This window comes from Phyllobates terribilis, unplaced genomic scaffold, assembly GCF_046119375.1.
Source record: "Phyllobates terribilis strain yellow unplaced genomic scaffold, ASM4611937v1 Scaffold_108__1_contigs__length_5656254, whole genome shotgun sequence".
NCBI lineage: Eukaryota > Metazoa > Chordata > Amphibia > Anura > Dendrobatidae > Phyllobates > Phyllobates terribilis.
In genome coordinates, this window is record NW_027362868.1 from 3,514,748 (window position 1) to 3,527,867 (window position 13,120).

Genomic DNA, 13,120 nt, shown 5'->3' on the forward strand with positions numbered 1-13,120 from the left:
GTGTAATCTGTGCGGGGAGGATGGACATGTATTCCGGAGTTGCCCCCAGAGAACCAAGGTACGGACATATGCAGAGGCAACTGGGGGTCCCTGGCGAAGACAATCTCTAGCTCGCCCCTCAGTGTCCGTCGGGGAGGATCCCCTTGACAGGACTGAGCTAAGCTCTACTGGCCCCTCTGTAGTGGAGGTGGCAAAGAAGAAGCCCCCGCAAAAAGGGGACTATGGGCGGTCCGTCCAGGGACCGGAGCAGGGATGCTCTTCTGTTCGGGAGGGTGTCTCTGTGTCGATGGCCCCTGAAGATGTGTGTGTTTCTGGTGTGCTGGAGCAGGGTGCCCCCAGTATGTTGGCACTGGTGGGCCCTGCTGCGAAGGCCCCAGATGCTATTCAAGTGTCGAGCCAGCAGGACGCAGTGTGTTTTTCCCTAGGTGACGACCTCGAGAAGAGAGACCATGAGGCAGTAGTGGGAGAAGATTGCACTAGTGACCTACCTGAACCCAGCGGGAAAAAGATGCGTGCGGATGTCTGTCCGGATTCACCGGATGTTTCCTTGGGTGTCGGTGATTTGTGGCTGCAGGGAGCAGGAGCTGGATACCCGGTCACTGCCTCGGATCCAATGAACATTTCCTTTTCCCCGGAGTCAGGGATCTTGGAGGCACTGTTGGATCATAGTCCTGAACAGGTCAAGATGATTCTGGATGACTCCCTCCCACCTTGACTTTAATGCCGTCCATAAAATGCCTCTCACTGAATGTGAGATCTTTAAAGAGCCCTGTTCGCAGGGCTGCTCTTTTTCAATATTTAGAGACTTTAGACTTTGATGTGTGTTTATTGCAGGAATGTGGACTACAACACTCAATTAATTATGACGAGCTTAAAAAGGATTGGAAGTCGGGACCGTCAGTGTGGTCCAGCTCAAATGTGAATAGGTCTGCTGGAGTGGGTTTGCTCTGTCGTGGTAATAACATCGTGTTTTCCTCTGTTACAGAGATTACACCAGGCAGGGCAATGTTAGTACATTTGCATATTAATAATTTTAGTTTTCGCATAATTAATGTGTATGCTCCTCCCGACAAGCAAGAGCGCATCCAATTGTTTGAAATTTTGCCTGTATTTTGTGTTGGGTCTTCTCCCCTCCTGATAGGTGGGGATTTCAACTGCCTTAGTGTCGGCGAACAACGAGTAGGAGGGGACCCTCTCCGTAAGTTGGATAAGTCATGTTTTCTGCTAAAAAATTTTCAAACTGATTTTAAGCTATGCGATGCCTGGAGGTCTCTTTCACCGACGGACCCTGGATTTACATGGTCCGGTCGGGGAGTGGCCTCTAGGATCGATTTTATGTTTTTATCTGTGGATTTTAAGCCGGTGATGTTTGATCTAATGTCTAATTTATTTTCCGATCACAAAATGTTAAAATTACAGTTAGAATACCAAGGAGAGCAGAGAATAAACAAAGGACTGTGGCGTTTGGGGACACATCTGCTGGAGGATCCTCAGATAAGGTCGGATTTTTGTACAGCCTACCAGGAATGGAGACAACATAGGCCTCCTTATATAAAAATGTTGTCTTGGTGGGAAAAGATTAAAAATAAAATTTTCCTTTTTTTTATCACGGCAGGGAGGAAGAAATCAAGACAGAAAAAACAATTTTTCTCAAATCTAAATACTAGGCTGCAGACACTTTATAAATTTAAAGAGATTGGGTTGGAGGTGGAGGAAGACATTGTCAGCCTAAAAGCAGAAATACATACACTTTTGGAGCAGAAGGGGAGAGAGGTTATTTTTAATTCAAAGGTAAAGCAGTTAGAAGAAGATGAAAAATGTACACGCTTCTTTTTTAAAAAAGCAATGGAGAGGAAAGATGCGATTACTTGTTTAGGTGAAGAATCCACTATACAGGGCATGAAGAACGTGGCTTTTGATTTTTACCGACTCCTTTTTAGTGAGAAAAGTGTGGATGATTCCTTTTTACAAGATGCTCTTAATGTCCTAGATTTTAAGTTGAATCAGTCAGATCAGGAGTTTTTAATACGGGATTTTAGCTTAGAGGAACTTTTTAACATTTTTAAAAGTTTTTCAAAGGGCAAAGCTCCGGGAGCAGACGGTCTCCCCATCGAATTTTATCTGACTTTCTGGGATATTTTAAAGGATGATCTTTTAGCACTTTTTAAGGAGGTTTTTAAGTGTAAACGGTTGCCCAAGGGATGGAGGAGGGGAATAGTGTCCTTGATCTTTAAAAAGAAAGGGGCTCGTGAGGACCTTGCAAATTGGAGGCCTATCACCCTCCTCAACATGGATTATAAAGTATTAGCCAAATTTATTGCATGCCGGCTTAAAATGATAATTGATAAGTTGATACAACCAGAACAAGTTTGTGGTGTACCGGGAAGGAGTATTGCGGAGGTGTTAAATGTCATAAGAGATGCAATATGGTATACTAGGGATCGTGGTCAGAATTTAGCCCTGTTGGCGCTGGACTTTGAGAAGGCGTTCGACAGGGTATCGCACAAGTATCTTTTTAGTGTTTTAAAGAAGATGGCGATCCCGGATTTTATCATGTCTCTAATTAAGATTTTGTATAAAGATTCATATTGTCAAATCTCTGTTAATGGCTTCTTAACAGGTGAAATACCGCTGGAATCCGGAGTGAAGCAGGGCTGCCCTTTGTCCCCGATTCTGTTTATTTGTGCTATGGAGCCTTTATTATGCCAAATTAGGAAAGATAAAGTGATCCGTGGGGTCCCTGTTCCGGGTGGAGGGGGGGCCCAAATTAAAGTCTTCGGGTATATGGACGATGTTACTGCCATCTGCACGGATCCTGCTTCCCTCCGGAGGGTGGTGAGGTGTACCAGTTTTTTTAGTCAGGCTTCAGGTTTTAAGTTGAATTTTAATAAAACTGAGTGTTTGACAATTGGTTCCTGGGATACAGTGGACCTACCAGCAGTCAAAATGAAGTGTGATAAAGTTAAAATTTTGGGCATTACTTTTAATAAAGAAAATGACGGGGTTGTGAGTTGGGGGGAGGTCCAGGAGAAAATGGTGAAGAAACTATCCTTTTGGAATTTGCGTAGTTTGTCAATCGAAGGGAAAGTTCTAATTATTAAGTCTGTATTATTGCCAATGATGTTATATGTTGCAATTGTGTACCCTCCCTCCGACTTAATGCTCAAAAAGCTGACTCGCTGCATGTTTATATTTATTTGGGGCTCGAAGATGGAAAAAGTAAAACGCACAGAAATGTATAAAAGGCATCAAAATGGTGGAAAGGATGTCCCGGATTTGAGCATGTTTTTGTATATAAATTTCTTCTGTTTCTGTTTTAAGCTTCTTAATTCTAACAGTGTTTTTAGTCTGTTTTTAAAATATACTTGTGGTTATGTTTTTAAGAGATGGCTACGGCCATCCTTATCTTCGCCTGTTTTATTATGTCCCCCAAAGCATCTTATCATCTTAGAGAAAGTATGTAGAAATTATAAATTAAGAGACTTGGATACTGATATTCTTCAAGACCGAAGGAAATTGATAACTCATCTGAGAAGGGAAGAAAGAGTATCTGAAGTAATCAACTTTTCCTGGAGCAGATCCAAGCGAGTCTGGAGGAATGTGTTTGGAAAGTTTCTCGCAAATATTCATAAAGACCTTGCCTGGATGTCCGTCCACCAGTGCCTCCCAACTAGAGACTTTCAGCACAGGAGAGGCCTGGCGGCGCGGGCAAAATGTCCTAGAGACTCGTGTGGAAGTGATGAGACGGTTTTACATCTGTTTTGGAACTGTTTTTATGCGCAAGAACTTTGGCGGAGACTGGGGGTGCTTTTGAAATGGGTTTGTGGTCTGAAAGACTTTTGTCACGAATATGTTTTATACGGACTTTTTAATTGCCCAACTTTACATCAAACCAAAATATGCTGGTGTATAATAAATTGTGCAAAAAGTGCTATGTGGAAAGTGAGGAATATTTTGTTGTTCAAACGTGACTGTATTTCCATCAATGATTGTATTAGAATGGTTTTTAGCGAAATGTATATTTATTATTTGAAAGATGTCAAAGATGTGGGTAAACACGAAGCGAATAGAAGATGGTGTTTTTACATGTGGAATACTATTTTGTACTAATAATGTCTGTGGAAAGAGCTCTATTAACGCTGTAAATAAGAATAATGTGTTTTTGTACTTTTTTATATCTGAATAAATTTATGTTGAAACCTTATCTGTTCTTATCAGTTTAATATCTGATACGTCCCCTATCTGGGGACCATATATTAAATGGATTTTTAGAACAGGGAGATGGAAAAAGAGCTTGCTCTGTCCACTCCACGCATTGACCTGGTATTGCAGTATCTCCAGGACCGGTGCACCCCTTCTTTAATGCAGTTTCTAAAATCAGAAAGAATTGAATTCAATGTTTTTTGTTCATTTTGCTTGTTTGTCGGATTTTGGGATGGACTCTTTGGCTTTGCTTTTCTTCTCCTCATTGGATTTTTCATGTTCAAAGTTGCAGAAGCCAGATTACAAGCTCATTTTGGTTCAACTTCAGCAACTGTGCATTGCATTGCCATGTAATGTGATGCAATGCTATCTTTCTAGCTCTCCCTTTTTACTTCCTTTTGGATAAACAGACATATTAGGCAAGCATTTTGGAGCTTTCACCTAAATAACTACAGGTGGTGAGATAAGCTGCACAATATAATTGACCTTTCAGTATATTGTTGCACACACACCATCTATTTAGCAAATGCCCTTGTTATCAACAGCAGCCTTTTAAACTCACCTGAGCTAACAGGTATGTGCGCTGGTTACTCTGCTGCGCTTAAAATTTCTTTTTTATTTTGCTACAATGCCTTTTCTGAAACGTTGTCTCCTTCTGCTGGAACACTGACTTCTTTCATTTAATGCCTGCAGACTATAAAAGAGAACCCAACCCAAAAAGTTTGGTTGATTAGTCTGTGGCATTCTGTTAAACTGTTGCTTATGGCGGTCTCTGTGAGCTTCTCAGCGACATTCAGCCAGCCAGGTATCCTGCCTGCAGTAGATGGAATGTGGCAATGGAACGCTGGCTGCGCGTGTCATAATAGGCTCTGAGCCTTTATATACCTGTGCACAGCAGCAGCCACCTTCAGTCTGCTGCTGGACAGCCAGCAGCAGCAGCAGCAGGAGAGGTATGTAATCAGGAGCCCTCCTGCTAAGGGTAGACAGCTGCTCGTTCCACCCCACCCCCCGCCTTAATTGGTTCTCCTCCCTTCCAACGGTGTTGAGGCGGGTGGGAACAGCAGGGGGTGAAGGTGCTGTGTTTAAAGAGGTGGAGTTATGCAGATCTAAAACGCGTGGATTGCAGCAGCAGCAAGCCGAAAAGTGCAGGCATGTAAGGGATCTAGAGGTTGACAACATGTCTTCTTAACGGGAGTCCAGGAGCTCATCTCCACAAATGGACTTTTCAGGATCCTTGGGTGGCTCCGTAGTTTGAAACCAATTCTGGTTATCGCTTCTCGGCCTTTTGGCTAAGATCAAGTGTAGTATCTTTCGAAAAGGCGGTTTTGGATGTTGGCCGCCCTAGTAGATTGATACATTATGCACACTGGGGTTTAGGCGCTTGTTAGTACGCCAGGTGGCTAATATAGTCATCTGGTGGAAAGCATGGCCCCCCAGGATCGACGCCATTGGGCCGGGGAAGATCGAAAGCCCGAAGTGTGAAGTGCCCCAGGAGTGGTGACCCTGGGGTGCCTTAACTCACTGGGATTGGGAACCCCACTTGAGTTTATGGCACATTTGCACAAGCACTTCAAATTTTCTTTCTTCGCACACACCCTTATTCCGGGCCTTCTGGCCTTAGGATGGGGAATTTTTCAATTCCCGGTCGAAGGTCCGGGCAGTATTATACTGTGAAACCTTCACTATTTATTTAATTTCTTTGTCACTGTGTGTCCACTTATTCACGTGTGTCACGTCCTACTAGGATTTTGTCGGGATGCGGTTCCCTTACGGGTTCCTCTCTTGGCAGGTCTAGGGGGGGAGTGTGTGGCCATCAGGTTCCGCTCCCCCCTGAACCCCCCTGGCTCTCCTCTTTCGGGAGGAGAGCGTTGTTGGCTCCCCTCTTTCGGGAGGGGAGCACAGTCTTTGGCTCCCAGTGCCTTGCTCGGGTGAGAACTCGGGCAGGTGCTGGTGGTAAGATTGGGTCGCCTCTGGCTTCTGCTGGAGGTGGCTTTTTGTCCCTGTTCCTCGCTGTGGCCTTTTGGCTCGGAGGGACGGGGAATGGTTTGGGGGACCCTTCTCCTTTTGGAGAGGGTTTCATGAAGACCAGCATCCTAGTGCACTTTTTTTGTGGCACTTGTCACTTTTTTAAGCACACTCGGGTTTTGTACACGAATTCGGGCTTTCGCCAAAAGAATTTAAAAAAAAAAAAAAAAAATCTGTTCTTATCAGTTTAATATCTGATACGTCCTCTATCTGGGGACCATATATTAAATGGATTTTTAGAACAGGGAGATGGAAAAAGAGCTTGCTCTGTTCTCTCCACGCATTGACCTGGTATTGCAGTATCTCCAGGACCGGTGCACCCCTTCTTTAATGCAGTTTCTAAAATCAGAAAGAATTGAATTCAATGTTTTTTGTTCATTTTGCTTGTTTGTCGGATTTTGGGATGGACTCTTTGGCTTTGCTTTTCTTCTCCTCATTGGATTTTTCATGTTCAAAGTTGCAGAAGCCAGATTACAAGCTCATTTTGGTTCAACTTCAGCAACTGTGCATTGCATTGCCATGTAATGTGATGCAATGCTATCTTTCTAGCTCTCCCTTTTTACTTCCTTTTGGATAAACAGACATATTAGGCAAGCATTTTGGAGCTTTCACCTAAATAACTACAGGTGGTAAGATAAGCTGCACAATATAATTGACCTTTCAGTATATTGTTGCACACACACCATCTATTTAGCAAATGCCCTTGTTATCAACAGCAGCCTTTTAAACTCACCTGAGCTAACAGGTATGTGCGCTGGTTACTCTGCTGCGCTTAAAATTTCTTTTTTGGTTTGCTACAATGCCTTTTCTGAAACGTTGTCTCCTTCTGCTGGAACACTGACTTCTTTCATTTAATGCCTGCAGACTATAAAAGAGAACCCAACCCAAAAAGTTTGGTTGATTAGTCTGTGGCATTCTGTTAAACTGTTGCTTATGGCGGTCTCTGTGAGCTTCTCAGCGACATTCAGCCAGCCAGGTATCCTGCCTGCAGTAGATGGAATGTGGCAATGGAATGCTGGCTGCGCGTGTCATAATAGGCTCTGAGCCTTTATATACCTGTGCACAGCAGCAGCCACCTTCAGTCTGCTGCTGGACAGCCAGCAGCAGCAGCAGCAGCAGGAGAGGTATGTAATCAGGAGCCCTCCTGCTAAGGGTAGACAGCTGCTCGTTCCACCCCACCCCCCGCCTTAATTGGTTCTCCTCCCTTCCAACGGTGTTGAGGCGGGTGGGAACAGCAGGGGGTGAAGGTGCTGTGTTTAAAGAGGTGGAGTTATGCAGATCTAAAACGCGTGGATTGCAGCAGCAGCAAGCCGAAAAGTGCAGGCATGTAAGGGATCTAGAGGTTGACAACATGTCTTCTTAACGGGAGTCCAGGAGCTCATCTTCACAAATGGACTTTTCAGGATCCTTGGGTGGCTCCGTAGTTTGAAACCAATTCTGGTTTTCGCTTCTCGGCCTTTTGGCTAAGATCAAGTGTAGTATCTGTTCTTATCAGTTTAATATCTGATACGTCCCCTATCTGGGGAAAATATATTAAATGGATTTTTAGAACAGGGAGATGGAAAAAGAGCTTGCTCTGTCCACTCCACGCATTGACCTGGTATTGCAGTATCTCCAGGACCGGTGCACCCCTTCTTTAATGCAGTTTCTAAAATCAGAAAGAATTGAATTCAATGTTTTTTGTTCATTTTGCTTGTTTGTCGGATTTTGGGATGGACTCTTTGGCTTTGCTTTTCTTCTCCTCATTGGATTTTTCATGTTCAAAGTTGCAGAAGCCAGATTACAAGCTCATTTTGGTTCAACTTCAGCAACTGTGCATTGCATTGCCATGTAATGTGATGCAATGCTATCTTTCTAGCTCTCCCTTTTTACTTCCTTTTGGATAAACAGACATATTAGGCAAGTATTTTGGAGCTTTCACCTAAATAACTACAGGTGGTGAGATAAGCTGCACAATATAATTGACCTTTCAGTATATTGTTGCACACACACCATCTATTTAGCAAATGCCCTTGTTATCAACAGCAGCCTTTTAAACTCACCTGAGCTAACAGGTATGTGCGCTGGTTACTCTGCTGCGCTTAAAATTTCTTTTTTGGTTTGCTACAATGCCTTTTCTGAAACGTTGTCTCCCTCTGCTGGAACACTGACTTCTTTCATTTAATGCCTGCAGACTATAAAAGAGAACCCAACCCAAAAAGTTTGGTTGATTAGTCTGTGGCATTCTGTTAAACTGTTGCTTATGGCGGTCTCTGTGAGCTTCTCAGCGACATTCAGCCAGCCAGGTATCCTGCCTGCAGTAGATGGAATGTGGCAATGGAACGCTGGCTGCGCGTGTCATAATAGGCTCTGAGCCTTTATATACCTGTGCACAGCAGCAGCCACCTTCAGTCTGCTGCTGGACAGCCAGCAGCAGCAGCAGCAGGAGAGGTATGTAATCAGGAGCCCTCCTGCTAAGGGTAGACAGCTGCTCGTTCCACCCCACCCCCCGCCTTAATTGGTTCTCCTCCCTTCCAACGGTGTTGAGGCGGGTGGGAACAGCAGGGGGTGAAGGTGCTGTGATTAAAGAGGTGGAGTTATGCAGATCTAAAACGCGTGGATTGCAGCAGCAGCAAGCCGAAAAGTGCAGGCATGTAAGGGATCTAGAGGTTGACAACATGTCTTCTTAACGGGAGTCCAGGAGCTCATCTCCACAAATGGACTTTTCAGGATCCTTGGGTGGCTCCGTAGTTTGAAACCAATTCTGGTTATCGCTTCTCGGCCTTTTGGCTAAGATCAAGTGCAGTGATCTACCGGTTGCTGCCTTGGTCTTGGCTGAGAGGTGCCTTGGGTCCCCGGCTCCTTGGCCTCGGGGGATCGCTGCATGTAGCAGTGCGGCTTCACCCCCTTGCTGCTTTTGGGGAGCCGGATTAGTCCCGGGGCAACGAGGGGCGATCAGCCTGCCTGCTTTTTTTAAGTAGGCGAGGAGGATTTTTGCCACCTTTGGTGTGAAGATATGGACGGGAGAAGCCCAAATATGCTGACCTGTGAAGAGGTCCCAGTTTTTGCAAGATTGAAGAATGCAGTGCGGTTTATTTTTTTGGATCCAGAGAAGAAGAAGTCTGGCTTGTTTTTTTTGGTAGAGAAGATTTTGTTTGGACTATTGGAAGTTCAAATGGAACAAGTTTTGTCTATGTTGGAGTTCCCGAAGAGAGGGATATATGATGTTATTTTTTGTTCAGAAGATATCTTTTCTGACTTTTGGAAGAGAATGGATCTAGTGAAGGAAGATTCGATACTTGAAGGTGTTTTTTTTGTGTCGCATTTTCCTAGGAAGGAAAGGCTAATAGTAATAAGGATGTATAGTCCTTTCATATTGGAAGAAGAGATCATGACCTTTTTATCCCGGTACTGTGAGAAAGTGAGTTCTGCTGGCAAAATGTTTAACCGATATGGTTTTTGGACCACGAGGTGGAGGTTCCTGGTCAAGTTCAAGGAAAGTTCGGATGGTGTTGTGGTACTCCCACCAAGTAGATTCAAAATCGGGACAGTTAATGGAGATATGTTCTTTACAGGTATGCCGAAGTTTTGTAGGCGTTGTAAACAGTATGGCCATGAAAAGGATTCCTGTACATTACAGTGGTGTGCCAAGTGTGAAGAAGTGGGACATAAGGCAGAGAATTGTGAAAAAAGTAAGAAATGTAATCTATGTGGTGGCAGTGGTCATTTATATGATTGCTGTCCTGTCAATAAAAGGGAGGAGAAGTCAGTTGACAAGGAAGATGGAAAAGAAGAAGAGTCTGAAGCTGCCCCCCATGATGAAACGGAAGAGAACATATCTCAAAAGAAGGAGGAACAAATAAGAGATATAAGAAAAGAAGGTGATCATATGGAAGAAGATACTGAGAGTGATATCACAGACGTTGAGATTGAAAATACTAGCTTGGAAGAAGAAGTGGAGGTGGATAGGGAGTCAGAAGATCAGGAGGAAAGTGAGTCCTCCAGTCAGGATGAAAAGGAAGGTGCTGTAAGTAATATGGAAGAGGAGGAGGAGGGTGAAGAAACTAGTGAAGAAGAAAGAGAGGATGTCGCATGTGAAGCCAGAGAAGAAATTGAAGGAGTTTTGTCATCTGGGAAGGACTCTAGTAAAGCAAAGGATGTTTCAGAAAAAAATATGAGGGAGATGGAGGAGAGACAAGAAGTGTTGAAAATGCTAAAGAGTTGTGAAGGGGGGAGTCAGGCTAGTCTAAGGCGCAAAGTGTGGAATAACATTTATAGCGATATGCATCGTTTTTTTTCAACTTACAGAATACCTCAGTCGTTGGCTAAAGAGGTAGAAGAAGCTTGGGATGGTCGGTTTCTGGATGGAAGGCTTTTGAATGCCTTGGCAGCATATGGCCTGAAGAGAGGAATGTTGCCTTAAATCGTAATGGTAAAGATTGTAATGTTGTGATGTAAAGAATATGGAATAACTGTATTGTGATAATATAAACGTATATATATAAAATAAGATTGGAAAAATGGATATATGACCCACAATGATGGATAACAACCTAATACCATTTGGAAATCATTGCAAAGCATGAAATGGTAAATATGGGACTTGTAATCTGAGTGGAAAAAAAAAAATAAAAATAAAAAAAAAAAATCTGTTCTTATCAGTTTAATATCTGATACGTCCCCTATCTGGGGACCATATATTAAATGGATTTTTAGAACAGGGAGATGGAAAAAGAGCTTGCTCTGTCCACTCCACGCATTGACCTGGTATTGCAGTATCTCCAGGACCGGTGCACCCCTTCTTTAATGCAGTTTCTAAAATCAGAAAGAATTGAATTCAATGTTTTTTGTTCATTTTGCTTGTTTGTCGGATTTTGGGATGGACTCTTTGGCTTTGCTTTTCTTCTCCTCATTGGATTTTTCATGTTCAAAGTTGCAGAAGCCAGATTACAAGCTCATTTTGGTTCAACTTCAGCAACTGTGCATTGCATTGCCATGTAATGTGATGCAATGCTATCTTTCTAGCTCTCCCTTTTTACTTCCTTTTGGATAAACAGACATATTAGGCAAGCATTTTGGAGCTTTCACCTAAATAACTACAGGTGGTGAGATAAGCTGCACAATATAATTGACCTTTCAGTATATTGTTGCACACACACCATCTATTTAGCAAATGCCCTTGTTATCAACAGCAGCCTTTTAAACTCACCTGAGCTAACAGGTATGTGCGCTGGTTACTCTGCTGCGCTTAAAATTTCTTTTTTGGTTTGCTACAATGCCTTTTCTGAAACGTTGTCTCCTTCTGCTGGAACACTGACTTCTTTCATTTAATGCCTGCAGACTATAAAAGAGAACCCAACCCAAAAAGTTTGGTTGATTAGTCTGTGGCATTCTGTTAAACTGTTGCTTATGGCGGTCTCTGTGAGCTTCTCAGCGACATTCAGCCAGCCAGGTATCCTGCCTGCAGTAGATGGAATGTGGCAATGGAACGCTGGCTGCGCGTGTCATAATAGGCTCTGAGCCTTTATATACCTGTGCACAGCAGCAGCCACCTTCAGTCTGCTGCTGGACAGCCAGCAGCAGCAGCAGCAGGAGAGGTATGTAATCAGGAGCCCTCCTGCTAAGGGTAGACAGCTGCTCGTTCCACCCCACCCCCCGCCTTAATTGGTTCTCCTCCCTTCCAACGGTGTTGAGGCGGGTGGGAACAGCAGGGGGTGAAGGTGCTGTGTTTAAAGAGGTGGAGTTATGCAGATCTAAAACGCGTGGATTGCAGCAGCAGCAAGCCGAAAAGTGCAGGCATGTAAGGGATCTAGAGGTTGACAACATGTCTTCTTAACGGGAGTCCAGGAGCTCATCTCCACAAATGGACTTTTCAGGATCCTTGGGTGGCTCCGTAGTTTGAAACCAATTCTGGTTATCGCTTCTCGGCCTTTTGGCTAAGATCAAGTGTAGTATCTGTTCTTATCAGTTTAATATCTGATACGTCCCCTATCTGGGGACCATATATTAAATGGATTTTTAGAACAGGGAGATGGAAAAAGAGCTTGCTCTGTCCACTCCACGCATTGACCTGGTATTGCAGTATCTCCAGGACCGGTGCACCCCTTCTTTAATGCAGTTTCTAAAATCAGAAAGAATTGAATTCAATGTTTTTTGTTCATTTTGCTTGTTTGTCGGATTTTGGGATGGACTCTTTGGCTTTGCTTTTCTTCTCCTCATTGGATTTTTCATGTTCAAAGTTGCAGAAGCCAGATTACAAGCTCATTTTGGTTCAACTTCAGCAACTGTGCATTGCATTGCCATGTAATGTGATGCAATGCTATCTTTCTAGCTCTCCCTTTTTACTTCCTTTTGGATAAACAGACATATTAGGCAAGCATTTTGGAGCTTTCACCTAAATAACTACAGGTGGTGAGATAAGCTGCACAATATAATTGACCTTTCAGTATATTGTTGCACACACACCATCTATTTAGCAAATGCCCTTGTTATCAACAGCAGCCTTTTAAACTCACCTGAGCTAACAGGTATGTGCGCTGGTTACTCTGCTGCGCTTAAAATTTCTTTTTTGGTTTGCTACAATGCCTTTTCTGAAACGTTGTCTCCTTCTGCTGGAACACTGACTTCTTTCATTTAATGCCTGCAGACTATAAAAGAGAACCCAACCCAAAAAGTTTGGTTGATTAGTCTGTGGCATTCTGTTAAACTGTTGCTTATGGCGGTCTCTGTGAGCTTCTCAGCGACATTCAGCCAGCCAGGTATCCTGCCTGCAGTAGATGGAATGTGGCAATGGAACGCTGGCTGCGCGTGTCATAATAGGCTCTGAGCCTTTATATACCTGTGCACAGCAGCAGCCACCTTCAGTCTGCTGCTGGACAGCCAGCAGCAGCAGCAGCAGGAGAGGTATGTAATC

General features: G+C 43.7%; 3 non-coding genes and 3 pseudogenes across 3 annotated transcripts; all 6 read left to right on the forward strand.

The window, feature by feature from the left end:
- Nucleotides 1-4,174: 4,174 nt before the first annotated feature.
- LOC141200845 (U2 spliceosomal RNA) lies at nucleotides 4,175-4,357 on the forward strand. The gene has a single exon (XR_012272551.1). It is a non-coding gene; the product is annotated as a U2 spliceosomal RNA (small nuclear RNA).
- A 1,115-nt stretch (nucleotides 4,358-5,472) lies between these two features.
- On the forward strand, nucleotides 5,473-5,564 carry LOC141201064 (U2 spliceosomal RNA; annotated as a pseudogene).
- Nucleotides 5,565-6,373: 809 nt separating this feature from the next.
- Nucleotides 6,374-6,553, forward strand: LOC141200925 (U2 spliceosomal RNA; annotated as a pseudogene).
- A 1,118-nt stretch (nucleotides 6,554-7,671) lies between these two features.
- On the forward strand, nucleotides 7,672-7,862 carry LOC141200527 (U2 spliceosomal RNA). Its single transcript, XR_012272246.1, has one exon. It is a non-coding gene; the product is annotated as a U2 spliceosomal RNA (small nuclear RNA).
- A 2,973-nt stretch (nucleotides 7,863-10,835) lies between these two features.
- On the forward strand, nucleotides 10,836-11,008 carry LOC141200941 (U2 spliceosomal RNA; annotated as a pseudogene).
- A 1,115-nt stretch (nucleotides 11,009-12,123) lies between these two features.
- LOC141200210 (U2 spliceosomal RNA) lies at nucleotides 12,124-12,314 on the forward strand. The gene has a single exon (XR_012271937.1). It is a non-coding gene; the product is annotated as a U2 spliceosomal RNA (small nuclear RNA).
- The last annotated feature ends 806 nt before the right edge of the window (nucleotides 12,315-13,120 follow it).